Source organism: Neodiprion pinetum, chromosome 4, assembly GCF_021155775.2.
Source record: "Neodiprion pinetum isolate iyNeoPine1 chromosome 4, iyNeoPine1.2, whole genome shotgun sequence".
NCBI classification, from domain to species: Eukaryota; Metazoa; Arthropoda; class Insecta; order Hymenoptera; family Diprionidae; genus Neodiprion; species Neodiprion pinetum.
The window spans coordinates 7072606-7090175 of record NC_060235.2 but is presented as its reverse complement, the minus strand read 5'-3'; the positions used below and the strand labels follow the sequence as shown (position 1 = coordinate 7090175).

General features: G+C 36.3%; 1 protein-coding gene across 2 annotated transcripts in view; it reads left to right on the top strand.

Annotated features, from left to right (window-relative positions):
- The window catches only part of LOC124215857 (disintegrin and metalloproteinase domain-containing protein 10), a 350156-nt gene that overhangs the window by 156223 nt on the left and 176363 nt on the right, over positions 1-17570 (top strand). The window contains exon 1 of one of the 2 annotated variants that reach the window (XM_046619706.2): positions 4586-4849. The exons of the other annotated variant lie outside the window; for it this stretch is intronic. The gene's annotated coding sequence lies outside the window, so the exon portion shown is untranslated. Of the gene's footprint in view, positions 1-4585; positions 4850-17570 lie in introns of those variants that run through there. 2 annotated transcript variants of the gene reach the window in all.

Below are 17570 nucleotides of genomic sequence, written 5' to 3'. Positions count from 1 at the left end.
CTTTCCAAAAGATTGAGATCTCTTCTACACCTTTTTTCTTACTTTCCTCCTCTTTTCCAGCTTGAAATGACGTCGGCCGCGTGTTGCCGCGTAATATACCTTTGATCCTTTCAACTAAAATCGGTCTGTAATTGCGATCAAAACTTTGACAGTCTTGATTTAAATCACGCACTTTTATACACGAAATGTAATCCCGCTTTAAGGGAATATTTTCTCCTCCTTTTCTGGCTTATTTCGAATGAATATTTTCCGCAAGTGTTTTCACGTTCACACAATAATATCACAAGGTTTCCAAAATTATTCCATTATTTCTGCCTCAAATCAAATCTGCAATTTTGTTGCAATAATAATTGATAAGTTTCACAGTCTGGAGCTCAGAAATTTTCTCCCAATTATTATACCCACTTATTCCATTATCTTCTACTTTCAGTAAACGTAGTCTTCGGATTATTCAAATTTCATTTGACCTTATTCTTCTGAGAATATCCTCGCATTGAATAAGTAACTCAATCGCTATGTAGCGAGAAACTTTCGACGAATATATCAACAGAAAATGCGACAAATCATTTCCAATAGTGATAGGACTGGTTTAAAAATAAATAAATAAATACTATTTCAAATATCTGTAATCAAGATTTTTAAAAGCCAAAAACATCTGATTTTCACCCATTGTTCAGACTCTCATCGTTCGATCGGTTCAATTTCAATAAATAATCCAACAACCAACACCGCCCCACGATAAAATTGTCTCTCGTATTAAAATTCTGCAATGTACAAATGAAATTTTCTCGTTGGTAAGGTGTGGTTGTCTTTTTTTTTTCATTTTTTTTTTTTTTTTTTTTTTTGTCTCAACAGCTCGGTGGGAGAATAACGAATACGTAATGCAAAATATACGTACATAAATTTTTCTCCTTTTTATAATACCCGCATCCATACATAATTCGTTCGTTTAAGAGTCGGCGAAGTAAAGGGAGCAACGGCGCTGGATTTTCCCATCGGAACGAAGCGGCTCTTTTTCTCACCGCGACTGAGGAGGAGGAGGAGGAGGAAGGAAGGAAGGAAGATGGTGATTCTATTTGTGCCCCTAATTGGTATTCTTATTTCACGCGGCTCGCGTAGCCCATACGACTCTTTCATGCATATATTCCGCCCCGAGAATAAATCCTCCCCTCCCTTCCTCCCTCCCACCCCTCGTCTCGCGTTAACCCCGTCTTCCGCCTCATCTTTATCCTTCCACCCTCTTCCTCCTCCCCCCCCTCCCCCCCCCCCCTCGCCTCTCCGCCCTCGTCCTTGCGCTAAAACCTCTTTTCGTTCCGTCTCATTCTGCCAGAAGCACTCGCATTAACAGCTATTCCTAACGGTTGCGCTCATCTGCATTCCTCGCTCGATTGTTTTCCTCCTCCCTTGCCATCCTTTTCGCTTCACCCCTTCCCCCCCCCCCCCCCCCCTTGCGCCGCCGCTCATCCCTCAGAGTCCCACGGGCATTCTCCACACCCCCGAATACGCAAAACACACACTCGCTTAAGCTCGCGAGACTTCCTTGCGTTATTATTTTACGCGGGATAATTTAAATTTGTACCATTAAATAACCCGCGACGAATTTACACCCTGACACGTTTGGAATGAAGGGGTCGTTTTGAAGAACGACTTTTCGACAGGTTTAATCCGACGATTTTTCAACGGCGGATACGTCGGGCCTTGTCTTTTATCGAATATTTTCTAAACGACGCGCCGCGGAATGTTTTCAGGTTATAATGTAACTGGAAAACACGATTCTCGATAAAAAAAAAAAAAAAAATTAAACGGAGTGAAGAAACGATGTTTTTAATTTTTGTTGTTGTTGTTTTTTTTCTTGCCAATGCAAACCTTGTGCAAATTTTTATTGCTGTTGGTGGAGTAATTGGAAATTGTTCTTTAATTTGAAAAATTACCTACAGAATGTGAAATTTTTACAGTAATCCGGTGATGAATATTCACGATTTTCGTGCCCCGAAATACGGTTTGTATTTTTTTTTTTTTTTTAATAATCTTTCAAAGGATTTTAATGTAATTTTCAGGATTCTCGTGAAAGTATTGAAAAATTCATGTTACTTTTTTCGTAAAATTTGCAACGATAAACATATTAAAGATGAAATTCATTAGTGAATAAAATTGATTCACAAAATTTGTCAATCTTCCAAATCGTTCCGAATGTACAAATTTATCGAGATCTAGTAACGGACTGGACATAACAGTTATGAATAAATCACGTGTACAATTTAATGCACCGGATTATAAAAACGTAACAATAATCGAGCAAGTGTGTGCAATAATTAAAGTGATAGGTATTCAAATATCGAAATTATTGATAAATAAATACCCTGCAGTTTTAATTCCGGTCAGAGATTTTATTTTTTTCATGATCCTAAAATTTGAAACCAACCCCTACAAGTGAAGTCAAGAGCATTATGCATACGTTTTTCCGCATAAATATCCACTGGAAATTATAACCTGTGAATTGACGCTGAAACTACAGAATAAAATTGCTCTGTTTGAAAATGTGGTTAATCGGGAAATAAGCTGCGTTACTTTCGTTTCGCGACACGCGATAAGATCGATCACATCGCCTGGCGATTTACCGACTGAGCGAAAATGACGGACGCCTCGCGTTGCTTGCGTCCGACCAATAACAGCTCGTACTACTTATCGTCTCTTCGCGCCTCACCGAGCGTCTAATTTTTCGTTTTTACATTTACTACAATTTACAGACATCGATTTCGACGGTGAAAAAATTATTTATCGTATTACGTTGTACGTGTGGATCGAAATCTTTAAAAATAAATTAGAAAAATAATGTTATGTTATAGATTGTGAAAATTGTAAAGATTCCTTTAATTTTTTCCTATACAAATTTATGGCAATAGCCGAAAAATATATTATATTATTCGTTCGTCCATTCAATCATTCACTCATATAATTCATAAATTATCGGTCAAAAAGAGTATAAGGTAAAATTATAACTGTAAATCGTCTTTTTTTTAGTTAAAAATTGGATGAATAAATCGTCTTTCTTGTTTTAATCTGTCCATGTAAATTATCTCTCTTTTACTTGCATCGTTAAATACTCTCTCACTTTAATTTTATATATTTCTATGAAGTTTTGCCATTTTAAATGTTTCAATGGTTTCACTAATAATCACTTATCTTTTGGTTACCAACAGCGCAGATCGATCGATGTTATTAATGGCAACACGTTCGCTGAAATTGCAAATTAATGTTATTTTCTTTTCGAAGATATCTCACGGGGTTTAATGCAGAACTTCTTACTGATTTACTGATTATTCAACCCATGTATTCGTCTAAATATTATTTGTGAGAAAAGTACTATATATAATTATTATCAATGTAAAAAAATCTTCAAAATGTAGACGAAATTTATAAAAATGAAAATTTGCCATGTTTTGCTCTAAAGACAGAGAGAGAGAGAGTGTGAGAGAGAGAGAGAGAGAGAGAGAGAGAGAGAGAGAAAGACGAGGACAGGTGTAAATTCAAGAAAACGAACACCGCGTGGTGTACAAGTAGGATCAATTGTAACTGAATATGTACTTGTTTTGGTTTGAGGAGCCGATGGAATTGCGCAGCCTAGAATAAGAATGTACACAAAGTGTAGGTGTGCGAAAGTGTGAGAACGAACAACACCTTCTCAGGATTAGATCGTACGATTTGAAATAATAAACAACAGATCGAACGGACCGTCGAGAGGTCAGACACACCAGAATGAAGCAGTGCGTAAACGGACGCGAAAGTGATCGGTCGTAATTATACGCGATCCGCGAGAAACTAGAAGGAATAAAGTACGGTCGACTTGATATTAAGTTGAATAATTTATTAGTGTTGTTGGCCACGGCCCTTGTTAGTGATTTTTGTCGTGTTTTCCCCTGAAATGTGCTTAATAAAATGTCTAGTTATTGCCGGCAACCTTCACGGATATCACTTTTCAACTTTTCGTTAGCTCCAGTTGCCCCCTAGTTTTTTCCCGATGAATACAGGTTTTTATCACGTTACAAAATCATTTGTATTATAATACAAATTGTGATTGCAATTACGATGTGGAAATTTTTCTCGGGATCATCGGATCGGAATAAAAAAAAATTGAACGTGAAAAAAAAAATATATATTTTACAACCAGAATTGTGTAACAATTTGATATTACGTGATTATACAGAGAAAAAAAATTAAAAACGTAGAACGTAAAAGTATTTCAACTTACATCCAGATACGTGAAGTCGGCATTGATATATATGTTTCATAGTACATTATGTAACAAGGGAATAATCGACTTTTATTCCCGAGTTGCATAGAAAACTTTATTTCCGACTCAACTCTGGTAGCAATATATTTATCTGAAAATTGGAACTTTCGAATTGGGCTCATATTTCCCGCAAATGCGTTTTAGAAAAAAAAAATGTGACATTTTCGTTCCGCTTTTGAGGTAAAAAAAATTAACTTTATCGTTGAGTCGGGAATAAATGTGTTTTCGAAATACATTTTTCATTCAGTGAAATGTTCGTAGTTTGAGAAGCCCCCCCCCCCCCATTAGAGCGGAAAACGTCGTTGACATTCAGTTTTTTCTTATTTTTAAAATAATCAGAATGCCTCAATTCCGATAATTGATGTAAAAACACAGTGAATAAGTAAATAATCCACCTTTCCGTACCTACGTGTCGATAACCGGGTGACGTTGGCGTAATAAAACATTCGTGGAAAATGCTTTTACGAAAATTGAGAGTGTATTGACATCGTGGTGCTGAGTTTCCGGCCTGGGAAAAGCGTCGCGCCTGACGCAACTTATTTGCGCTGCCTCTTTTTGGTGAGTATTTATTTGACCTTCGTCGCTTTGATGTTGTATTTGTAGTATGTGCGCACGTTTTTCAACGTCCTAAACAAGCCCGAAGCAGACCGGCTGAATATATACCGAAAGCGAAAAAGCTCGCTGCAGGTTGCAGATATACTTTATACCTACCGGGTGGAAATTTACCCGGCATTGAAGTCACTTTATATTACACGCTGATTAGAATTACGGGGATTTAAATCAATTACACGTGCAATGACGTTACTGACGGGAATAGGCAAAGCACGTTGATTTAATACGATACTTCGAAATTGAAGGTAAATAAAATTTGCGCTCGAATTAAGAGTTCAGATTAAAAAAAACAAAAAAACTCTTTCGAGCCGGCGCAGTGAGAATGAATAATCATAAATAGCTGGTTTCAGGTATCATTAATTTTATTGACAAATTCGAATATCACCCTGACGGACATTTTTCACAAAATTTTGAGGAACGAATGTGAACAGTTGCTGAAATTACTTTACATTTTTTTGGTGAAATCAAGTATACATATAACGATTCCAATACGTTAAATAAAAATAAAAAATTGTTTCATTAAATTCGAATAAAATAGTATTATGAGCAAAACGAGCGATCTTAGAATGAAATCGAAAGAATACGACAGATTTTCAATAATATTTAACTGGTTTGAAATGAAACAATAATACCGAAACTTTTGTCGACGAATAAAGTATTTTTTTTTTTTAAATAGAATCTTGACAGCTTACGAGTACAATATTTTGTACAATATTTTTTTAAACATTCAATTTGTACGATTAACTCGTGTTAAAAGTGAAAAAAAAAAGTATCGACGTTTGGAGAAGCAACTTCCTCAACTCAATGCATTCCCAGGCTACATCCCAGCGTCTATAATAATTTACGGGTAAGGAAAGGCGGTGGATTCAAACAACCCTCGTACAGGAAGTGGATTAACATACGGGGGAAAGAAGCAGCGGAAGTCCAGCGGGACAGCCGGGTGAAACGGCGGAAGGAAAGAGAGAGAGAGAGAGAGAGAGAGAGAGAGGGAAAGGCTGAAAGCGGAGCAAAGAAGCAGAGGCGAAGGAAGACTGGCTTGGCGGCTGGCAATTACTTTATCCGAGCCAGGCGTTTTAATGCATTTTATGGACCGGTTGAGTAACTTCACCTCGTATTAAAAGGGTCAGCAACTCGGGGGTGGCGAAAGAAAGGGGGGGCTGCGCATTGTTCATCGGCGATTAAGTCCGTTTACTTGCTCCTATGCGGAGAGAACTCTCACTATTCACGTAACTTCCGTTTTCGTTTCTCTCTCTCTCTCTCTCTTTTTCTCTTTCTATTTTTCATCCACTTTTCCACCGGCTCGGCTACGCCGCGAATTAACCGACTGACTGTAGGTTTAGGGCTCTTTAGTGCCTCGCGTCTTATTATCTCACATCTATGAAATTTGGAGGCAACGGGTAAATTTGATAGAATATACGACGGCTGATCTTTTTTAAATTCTTTATCGTTTCACGGAGGAGGAAGAAGTCGCGTTGATTTGAAATTATTTACTTTATTCGGTTGTTTTGTGAATAAAAAATTATTGCTTTCGGCGAAGCGATACATAGAGGAAAAGAAATCATTTAACCAACAAAATTGATTTTTTGTTGGAGTCCATTCCAAATACGATTACTTGAATTCAACAATTACGACTTACTTAGTTTGTAAATACGATTTAGTAAAGGGAATTCCTTGATTCTATAAAAGCCTTTTTTGTCGCGATCAAGTCAAGTATCGATTTGAGTGAACTTTTTCATGTGTTTCCGAAATTGTTTCAAGTCTATGCATTGTTCCTCCGAGTCGCACGTTCGTTGACAGAAACAATTCGGCACTTGAAATAAAATAAGCGCGTGAATCTCGCCAACAAAAAATTTACATAGATCGAATGCTTTGTCGATCCAACCGGAGCTTGTTTGGCGTAACTGGTTGAATCAGTTGCACCAATTCGTTTATGACGTAAAAAAAAACACCGCATGCTTTGAAACAAGTGTAATACCCGTCAAATTTGGAGCCAACAGAATTATATACAGAATAAATCCAAGGTTCAGTCAATGCAAAAGATTTTTGTAACGACAGAATTCATTGTCTATTTCAATTATTTAACTTTTGACTCAACAAAACATGAATTGAAACAAGCTCAATTTGTTTTGGTATAGAAGATTTCGTACTTTTGCAACAAAGCAAAACGAAATTTTTAGAAATTTTAATCACACATTTTCTGGATGCAAAATTCATATTATCGCGAGAAACTCACGTCGTGTTATTTTGAATAAATTTATAGTCAACACGATCATTCAAAGGTTTGATGCAGTTCTGTATTGAATCGTGTCCGCCGCATTTGATTACAGCATTTGGTTGAAAAAATTGAATCAAAAAATTCTTTCCCTCCGTGTATAAAGGAGCGCAACTCGTTGCGCAGAATTGTCTCGTTTCTGTCGTTATTCGTGATTTCATTTCTTTCCCGATACATACGTTGAAAAAGTGAAAGGAGAAAATCTCTGTTGAAAAAAATAATATAGTTTCAAGAGTTTGACACGTTTTACGAAAGTTTGTTTTTCACGTAGCATATGTAGTAGTTCACACAAAAGCAATTTAACAAAGTTGGATCCAATTGATGCCTGTTTTTGCGAGAGGATGGCAACATCGGCGAAGCGAAAGGAGATGGGGGCCTGAAACGGTGCTCTCGGAGACTATATAGGAAACTTTTACGAGTTCATAAAGTTGAACTTTTTAGTACTTCCGCACGCAAAGTATGCGCCAAGCTATTGGGATTACAGCGTTACTTTTCATCGCGATGGGCTGAGGCAAACAAAACAGTTAATAAACAGAATACGGGAAATGGAAAAGGGGAAAAATGAGGATTGTTACTTATAGACAGGCAGAGGCTCGTCGTTTAGCGAATATATTTTTATAGATATACATACTCGGATGTACCTGATTAGGTCGAGAGAAAATTGTCAAATTAATCTTTTCTCAGTTCGATAACCAATTAATTAAGCGCCATTAAAAGTTGATGCTGAAATTGTTGGAAATTAATGTTATTCGCACACTCCTTGGTAACGAGAAAAATCCTTTCGCATAAAATTTATACTCGATGTCCCAATATTGACAACTTTATACAGAGATTGCAATAATTTATGATCTTTTTAACGCCAATATAAGCGTCAAAAATGAGTTTTCTAGAAATTTTGTAGCATCGGTTTTTTATCTAGTTGTTTAGTTGGTACGAAAAAAGGGAGATTGTAGTGGGACAAGTTATAAACGGTTGCGTGAACTTGTGAATTGTTGGAAAATAATAACCCTTTCATATAATTTATAAGAAAGCTTTTTTTTTATGAATGAGCTATGCAGAAACAAACATGAATACGTTAATTTTATGAGCAGTGTGCTTGTGGTGTTAAAATTAAATTGTTTATTATCGGTTGTCTTTTGTGTTTGGAAAATTATTTCTAAACCAAATTCGTCAATATTCACTGAAGTGTCAATTTTTTCAATCACCGCCGCATAAGTTTTTGTTTTTGAATTGTTAGTCGAATTGTCTTGCTAATTTTTTTTTTTTTTTTTTTAATCGATCGCGACGTTTTTATCGATCATTTGAAATCCGTGAATCTCTCCGCGTGTTGATTTCAGAATGAATCTCGGAGTCGTCATTCATTCCACACCACAAATCGCGGTTTTTCATTAGCATTTACGAATCGTGTGACCCGTTTCGCATTTCCTTTTCGTCGTAAAATCTGAAATTTGGACGCGCCTCGTTAACTCCTTTATGCAGTAATTATTCAACGTTGCGTGCGGAACTGCAGCAGCCTTTGAAAGGCGTGCATTGTCGGGAAATCCTACGTTTGAATAATTCGTCATAAATTTTTAGAAGCTGTACCGCGTGCTTGTAACGATAAAAAGGGTCGCGAAATATGCACGCTTATTCGTGGATACATACGACGTATATTCTAGCCTCATGAATGTAAGGGAATCCAAAAGACCAATCTCTTCGCTGCCAAGGCGAGCTCGAGTTTCTGGCCAACCGGAAAACCTGCATTTATGTATAAGGTATTCTGCGCTAACTTGACTCTGGACGTCTGACTGACTATATTTTCAATGAAAAAATTTCATTTCGGAAAGTTTACACGCAACCTAGTACGAGTGACCGGAATCGAACAACGAACATTGATATATGTACACTAGACTTTCTGATTACAGCAATGAAACTCAATTTTATTTTAGATCGAGAACGATGTTTTTTCGTTATGTTGAGAAAAGATAATAGCTAACAACTGAGAACGAACGTCTAACTTCAATAGTATTATGATGTGGAAGGTTACAGAGTCGGATTAAAAGAGAATAAAAGAAAAAAAAAAAAAACATTGACGATAAAATGATCGGTTTAGAATAATGTACCTGAAATTTAGAATCCTCAAACTTCATCGAAAAACATTCCACTATCAACGAGTAACTAGATAACCGCTATATTTACAATTAGCTATGTTTTGCACTGAAAAAAATTTCATTTGTTACAGCAACTAGAAAAATTGAGTAAAACAGGTATCGTTAAAAAAAGAACTGTTTAAATATTGTTGGGATTACGAAAAACCATTTTGCGCTATCGTCGATCCTTTTTTGCTAATTGCAACGCAAAATCAGTTTGTTCGGTTTATTCTACTTTTTTAGTTAAATAAGGCTTTAACGTCAATTTATCGTTGCACAAGCATTAAATTTTCGCAACAGTTGCAAGAAAGTATAGCAACAGTGATCGTAAGGAGAAAGAATAGTAACGGATACTAAAATTTCCGGTAACAGCTATAACACTAATTTTCATTTTCTACCTAGAAGTATATTTTTCGGTTGTGGTAAAAAACGAAAACAGTCAAGGACTGAGCGGTAACCGGAACTAAAAATTTCTCTCAGTGTGATCATCTCTTTACAAACTTGTCATCGAATCTTATCAACAGCGCCAACTATTTAATAAAACTTGATGTATCTATTGAAACTTATTGAAGTACGTTATTAGAATGGAAAAAAAAATAAGAAAGTAAGAAACCTTATCGGATTTAGATGTACCTGCATTAGGGTGGTCCTTAAAAAGGTCTTTTTTTGAATTTCAACTGGCTCATTCACCAAATCGGTTCCAAATAATTTGAAAATAGTTCTCTAATTTTTTCAAAATCTTATTTCAACTTTAACCCGGGCCCGTAAGATGGTGGATCCAATATCTTCGACCAAAATCAAAAAAGTCAATGGATTTCAATAAAAAATCGGTGCGCGGAAGTTTTTGAGGTTGCTGATTACGAATCTGAATTTGAAATTAGAAAATTTGGAACGATGGATCCATTATGGCGATATCAAACGACTTTTAGGATTTTGTTCCGTAATATTGCTCCACCGTATTTAATCTTCAAATTTTGAGTTCAAATTCGTAATCAGCAGCCCAACGAACCTCCTCCGACCAAATTTCTCCGAGATCCTTTCAGTATATTTAATGTCTCCCCGAAAGGGTTAAATGAGGAAATTTATCTTCTTGCGGGCACGGTTTTAAGTTGAAATAAAAATATGTTAAAAAATAGGAAATTATTTATAAATTATTTGTAGCCGATTTATGGGGGTGAGCTGGTCGAAATTCAAAAATGATCTTTTTAAAGACCACCCTAATCCGCATAAAGGTATCGTAATCACGATTCCGTAAGTTACGTCCATTCATTATAAAAATGCCGATTACCGTTCGAAGCTGCCTTTTGATTGGAGAAAATAGCGCTTGTGACTGTTTTTTTTTTTTTTTTTGAAAAGGGTAAGATTACAGAGAAGCCCCTAAAAAGTATAAAAGGGAAAATTCCTTTTTCAAGTATAATTCGGCGAAGCCGCTCTCCGGTTAACATGCCTGATAATATAACGAGGGTTTCGACTCGCAAGTTTTCGTAAAAAGAAAAATAAGCGAGGCGGGGATGGAGTCCGTTCTCCAACCAAAACCGGAATAACGTCTGTCGGTTAATTAAAGGTATCTCAGGTAACACTCGAAAAGAGGCGAGGAGGATGTAAAAGCTGGCCGGCAACCGGCTGTGCAACGGGCTTGGTTTCGAGTGCTCCGAGTGGAGAGAGCGCCTTTTAATCAATGCCGGACCTCGGGGCTGCAGGTTTCGCTACTTTCGTACCTGAATAATTCAACGCCAGCCAACCGCCCGGTATTGTTCGAGACTTCACTGAATATCCAAGAGAGAGAGAGAGAGAGAGAGAGAGAGAGAGATAAAGGCCGCCCAGAGAGTCAAGAGTTGTCACTATATAATACTGTAGGAGAGACCGGGAACAAGCTTTTGGTTTGTGTAAGGGTGAAGGGGTCGATAATATTGCCGATAAAACAAACTCGCTTCGCGCTGTTCATTGGACGGAAAGAAATCCTTGTTGGTACCGTGTAACAGTTGCGAAAACCAATTCTTTGTTGGAACAGTTGTTTGTTTTTGCAAACGTTTTTCATTCACCGATATTCATCAAGACCGGTTGGAGTCGAGCTTTCTTCTGTGTTGACAATTAGCGGTGCAAACAATCATCTCCGAGTGCAGGTACCAACGGATTTTTGCTTTAAAAACTCGCGCACTTGTTCATCGTTCGTTTACATTCAATTTTTTCGAATGGAACGGTCGTGGAAATGGTCGTGGAAACGGTGACGATTTTTATTCTTTTGAGGTGAAAATTATTGTTGAATTTAATCGATGTTTCACGTGTTACGGTTGTATGCTTCGGGTTTTAGCTTAATACTACTGCCGACGAATTGACAAACTTGCTACGTAATGAATGAAAATTTAATGTCTGCAATCTGTTACAAGTCCATCGTCGTGTTTGGGTACACTTGGAGTTAAATTACACCATTGAGATAACTCGAATAATTCATGGTTATTGTATAAACAGAGTGGAATCGCAACGATCAATTATCAAAATGAGTGGAGCTAAACTTCTTCATCCTCAGCAATGAACAATTTTTTGCAAACAAATTTCATCTCTCGCCCGATTCTCGGCAAGGAATTCAATAAATTTTTACTTTTCATCATCTTTGGTGATGTAAGGAAAGGTATCGGTTTCGGTCGATAATCACTTTTGCTATTTTCAGCGAACCTTCGCGTTTTCAAATTTCTAGAATTCGGAAAAACGAAAAACTCCTGCGATGCAGACTTTTCCTTTTTCACGACGATGACAAGTAAAACGCGTAAAAACTTCGTCACTTCGTCGATTCTCCACGACCATGTACATCTGGATAAGGGTGAGCCAAAAAAACTAACCTATCGAATCTATGGTCTTAAAAGGATCTGTTTAATGAGAAAAAAATTCTCTCGTTTGGAAAAATTTTTAGCTCAATTTTAAAAGGTGTCGCTGGCCATTTGAAATTTCCCATTTAAATAACACACAAACAAGTTTTTTTTTTCATTAAAAATGCTCCAACTATTGAACCGTTTGAATTAAAAAAATTATCCAATCATATTCTTGCAGGGCATTAAATTCTCTAAAAAAAAGACCTCGGAGTTGATTTCTTAGACTCGAAATTCGTATACTTACGGGCCGTGAAAGTCGAAGAAAAGCAAAAATATACACTGCAGCGTTGATACAAAATTATAATCGAACTTTAACGAAAAATTAAGAAAAAAAACAATTCATTTTGCAATCCTAATTGTAACAAACAAAGTTTTATTAACAATTAAAAAGAATATTAATGTTTAAAAGTGCAATAAAAAATAAATAAATGAGTTAAAACTCTACTCCTTTGACGAATCTAGTTTATAAACAGCATCTTTCACACACCTTGTTTCATTTTAGTTTAAGTTTTTTCATTTAGTACGGATATTTCCAATCTTAGAGCCCTAAAACTGCATATTTCTGCTTTTCTTCGACTTTCGTGGCCCGTAAGTACGCGAATTTTCGCGTCTAGAAAATCAACTCGGCGGTCTTGTTTTAGAGAATTTAATGCCCTACAAGAATATGCCGTGAAAATTTTTTGATCTCAAACGGTTCAAAAGTTATAGCATTTTTAACGAAAAAAAAAAAAAAAAAAATGTTGCGTGTCGTTTAAATGGGAAATTTCAAATTGCCAGCGACACCTTTTAAAATTGAGCTAAAAATTTTTCCAAATGGGATAATTTTTTTCTCGGTAAACAGCTCCTCTTAAGACCATAGATTCGATAATTTAAATTTTTTGACTCACCCTAATCTGCATGTATATTTCGAGTGCACGATATCCATTGACAAGCTGAAACGACTCTGTAGCTATTCGTCAGCGTTGAAAAAAAAAAAAAAAAAAAAAAACGCATAATTTTCAGTACAAAACGTGCGTTATAGGTAAAAAAAAAAAAAAAAATCGCTTTAACTGAGATAATTATCCATGAATCATCGTTTAGGCAAGTGACACGCGATAATTGGGCATCTCGTTTGAACCTCCGTTTTGCACAATGTATTTGCGGGCATGCCGAGCTCTACAACAGCAGCAGCAGCAGCTGCAGAATTCTACACATACCGAGTATATGCACTTACACACCATGTCGAGCACGGCTATTGCGGAACAATTAGCAGAGGCGGCAGCATCAACCGCTCCCCTAATTATGACGAAATACTTGCACGTACTCAAATTGCACACAGCGATGAATTCTCCGTTGGCAATGACGCGGAGGAAATGATACATTGCCGAGTTATTGAAATTAATTTTGAGTAAAAATTCAAGGTTCGTTACATTTCTGTAACCGAATCGTGCGTTTTTACAAAATCAATGAATGTAATTTTAAACTTGCACGCTCTTCGAGACGCTGACTAACATTCGAATGATCGAAACGAGAATAATGTCAACGGATGAAAAATTATACTTGAAAAGAATTGAATGATAGTGTTGAGACGAGGTAACTATGAGGACTGAAGTCAATGAGAATGAGAATAATGTCACAGTGTTAAGTATGACTAGAAAAATATGATTTTTATAGAAATTTTAAAATCTCGCTGCTGCATAACCAGGTATTAGAATTGTTTTCAAAATTCCGTTTTTGTTCGCGTTGTCCGAGAGTCACGAGGCAGTATCGTGAATAAACGTGTGAATAATACTCCTGAGTTTTTGATGTTCGATGAAAATTGTAGGAAATATTCTAAAATCGGAGGAAATCGTGAATAGCTTACAATATTATGGAAAATCGACAAAAATTACGAAAGTCTACAATTTTTTATGAGAGATTATTGTTCGGTAGAAACGCGTGGAATTTCATATAAAAGAAAAAAAAAAAAACTACCAATTTCTATAAGAAATTATGAACATCTACACTTTTCTATAAAAAATAATTACAATTTTGTACGCACACGACATAAATTTTTTTTCTTGCAGTATTTTAAGAATTTTGAAAGTTGAAAGTACTAGTTTTTATAAACTTCATGAATTGTCACGAAAGAGTACGAATTTTTGCGAAAAATTGTGGCAATCGACAATTTTAGAATTCGATTTAGATCGATAAGATGACGAAAATGTTCAAAACAAAAAAGTATGAAATGTTATTTTTGAACCACAGCTAGTTGCCGCATTTCTCTCTCGCAAATAAAACTTATCGCAGACAAGTCAAGTTTCTAGCAAAATTCGGGTATACGTCCGAAGACTGATCGTGAGTATGATGTGGAAGGATTTAGAAAATCTATCGTATATTTTCGATCTCGCGTTATTCGAATTAGGTGAGTCTTATGAAAAAAAAACTAAGATTTGTTATTTCACAAAACGAAAAATTCTATGATATTTCAACAACAAATTATATCCTTTTTACCATTTCCATATGACAATATAACGATCGTGAAAATGCGAGTCACTTCACGCTTGTCTCTTGAAAATGACGATAATCTGCGAAAAATTACGTGAGTCTGAAGAAAAAAATTCTATGCCAAAGCTACGAAAGTTTCTGAATTTCTCTACTTAATCGTAGAATCAATGTCGTAGATAGGCGTGAAAATTATTTCCACCAGGTTTACGGAGGGATAAAATAGTTGCATAAACTATTTTTTGATACCGAGTCAATTTCCAATCGATCTGTTCACGTTCGTTTGTGTTTGGTCCACACGTAATCAATAATTATCTTAAGAGAACGTCTTTTTCAGGAGTCTCCGATTTGTTGACTTGATCGTTGATTAATAAATACGATATAATTTCAGTCGGCAAGCGTTGCAAAGAGTCGTTTTTTCGTAAATACAACGGAAACGGGAATTGCCAAGAAGGTATTGTATAATCACCTCTACGGTAATTCACGTTTTTCAATACATCTCCAGTTCTATTCCATGAATCGTCGAGGATATTTCTCGCACCGTCTTCTTTCCAACCGCTAGTGACGTTTATTTCAACAGGGTGGTGCTGGACGCACACTCGCCTCACTCGAAATAGACCGAGAAAAACTGAGAGAGAGAGAGAGAGAGAGAGAGAGAGAGTGTAGAGTAGAGTAGAGTAACAAGTAATTTATTAGGTTCTCGAGTAACCTCCCTGAGAACCACAGACAATATTATTACAAGACGTACAATGCTTGAAAAACTAAACAGTAGAAAGAAAGAAGTATGCAGTTTATTCTTTTCACAAAATACAACAAGACAAATAAATAAATAAGCAAACAATCAAGCAGAAAAGAAAATATAAACAAAAAAAAAAACAAACAAACAGTCAAGTATGAAAAAAAATGTACATAAAAGCGAAAAAGAAATAAATAAATGAAAATTAAAAACTAAAACGTTGCGTAAGAAGGCAATCTTCTACGGTGGAAAAAGAAAACGAATAAAAAGAAAAAAAAAAAAACAAATTATAGAAAAACTAGAAAGAGAGAGAGAGAGAGAGAGAGAGAAAGGGGGAAAAGGACAAGGAGAAGGAGAGACTAATGGGTACGTGTTGGTCTGAGTGGCTGGTGCCTCGGGGCTGAAATTGTGGACGGTATACGAAAAGGGTTGTGCCGACGACGCGTCAACATTGACTCGGTCGGTATATATACGTACAGTGGCTGCTCCACCGTCAGGATATTACTTTCCGCGAAGCTGCAAGCTCTGCAAAGAGGCACGGCGGTAAAGCCCACCGATCTTGCCCACAACGGATACCGCCTTCCGTGTCCGAAACTGACGTACGTGCAGCTTGCAGGGCGCAGCTGCGGGTGAACAGTAATTTATTACTTGTTTGCACAGGCGTCGAGTTACTGCTGAAACAGTTGGAAATGGTTTGTTGAAATAATATCGTCAACGGGGAAGATCCGTTGAGCTTTCTTGCCACCAAACTTGTTGTTGGAAATCTGACGAACAGGCTCACGGAGAGTCAGAAGTTTTCTTTGCGGTAAAAACACCTTGCGGATTGACAATTTGTTTATGCTTGGACAAAAATCCGGGACTGAAGCGGCACTTTTATTGCCTGTGGGTAAAAAAAAAAGGTTGTTTCGAACTTTTATGCTGATTAATAGTATACTGCAATAATGAATAGAAAATATCTTTCCACGCCAATTCGGTAAACGGTTGACCGTGTTAATTTTTAATTTTGTCGAGAATTTTTTTTTTCCACATTAGTACGAATCGTGAAAAGTGTACCAAGAATTTTTTCAAAATTTTTCGAATCACGCGTCTTTAACCTATGATTTTTTAAACCCATTTCAAAAAGACACAAAATTCACTTTTATGAAACGAGAAGAAAAAAAAACATTTCATTTCCGAGATGAAACATTTTTACGCAAGATTCAGATTCGGTTCTTTTTTCTGTTTCTTCAATCATTTCTTTCAAAATTTCAACCGTATTTTATATCATCATATCTGTTAAAAATCTAATACAATACGGAAAGAAATTCATAATTCTCAGAATCTTGTGCGAATTTCTTTTGAATTTGTTACGTGATCCTTTGTTTTCAGTTTGTAACAATAAGCTTTTAATTATTTGGATTCGATTAATTGCACGACGTTTAACTTGATTGTTGAAATTGTTTTTTTTTTTATATCTTGCCTATCGTTTATCATTTCGAAATTAATTCTCGTACGACAATTTTTCACGGTCTTCGTTCTTCAAAACTCCAACAAATTGAACCGAACTACCGAGGACAATGGAAATGCGATCATATCCGATCGTTCCTATTTCCAAAAAAAAGCTAAGCTTTTCTCCGTCTTCCTTACGGCTGGGACTGACTTTGCGATCAGCCGGCTATTTTTAACTGTTATATATATATATATATATATTTTTCTTCTATCCGCTCGTCAAAAAGTTTTGACGAAATTTTCCAAACGACTTGTCAATCATCGCGCTCTCTTCCCGTAGCTAAAAAAAAAAAAAAAAATATTCGCAACGACACGTGCCGCACGGCTCGAGAGTAAAGCTCTGCAGGCTTTCGGAAGTTCGGAGGGCTCAAAGAGAATGAAAAAAAAAAAAAAGATCGGCTTGCAAAGGGTTTTACTTTTTGTTTTTTAATTAGAAGGTAAAAGAAACCAGAAATATTTTTTTTTACACATCCTTTTTTCCTTTCCCTTGTAATTAAGGCTTGAGGGGTGCGTGGTAGGTTTTTGGTACTCGAGTAAAAAAGTACACAATCGCGGTTATAAAAGCCGTATTATACATGTATATATTTATGTTCGTGTGTACAGGCGCAGAGGACGTAGAAACAACAAGTTTTACCGGGTTAATTACAGGTGACGTTGACGGGTCGATTATCACGTTTCGCTTGCTCGGATAATGTTGGCTCTGTTGAAATAC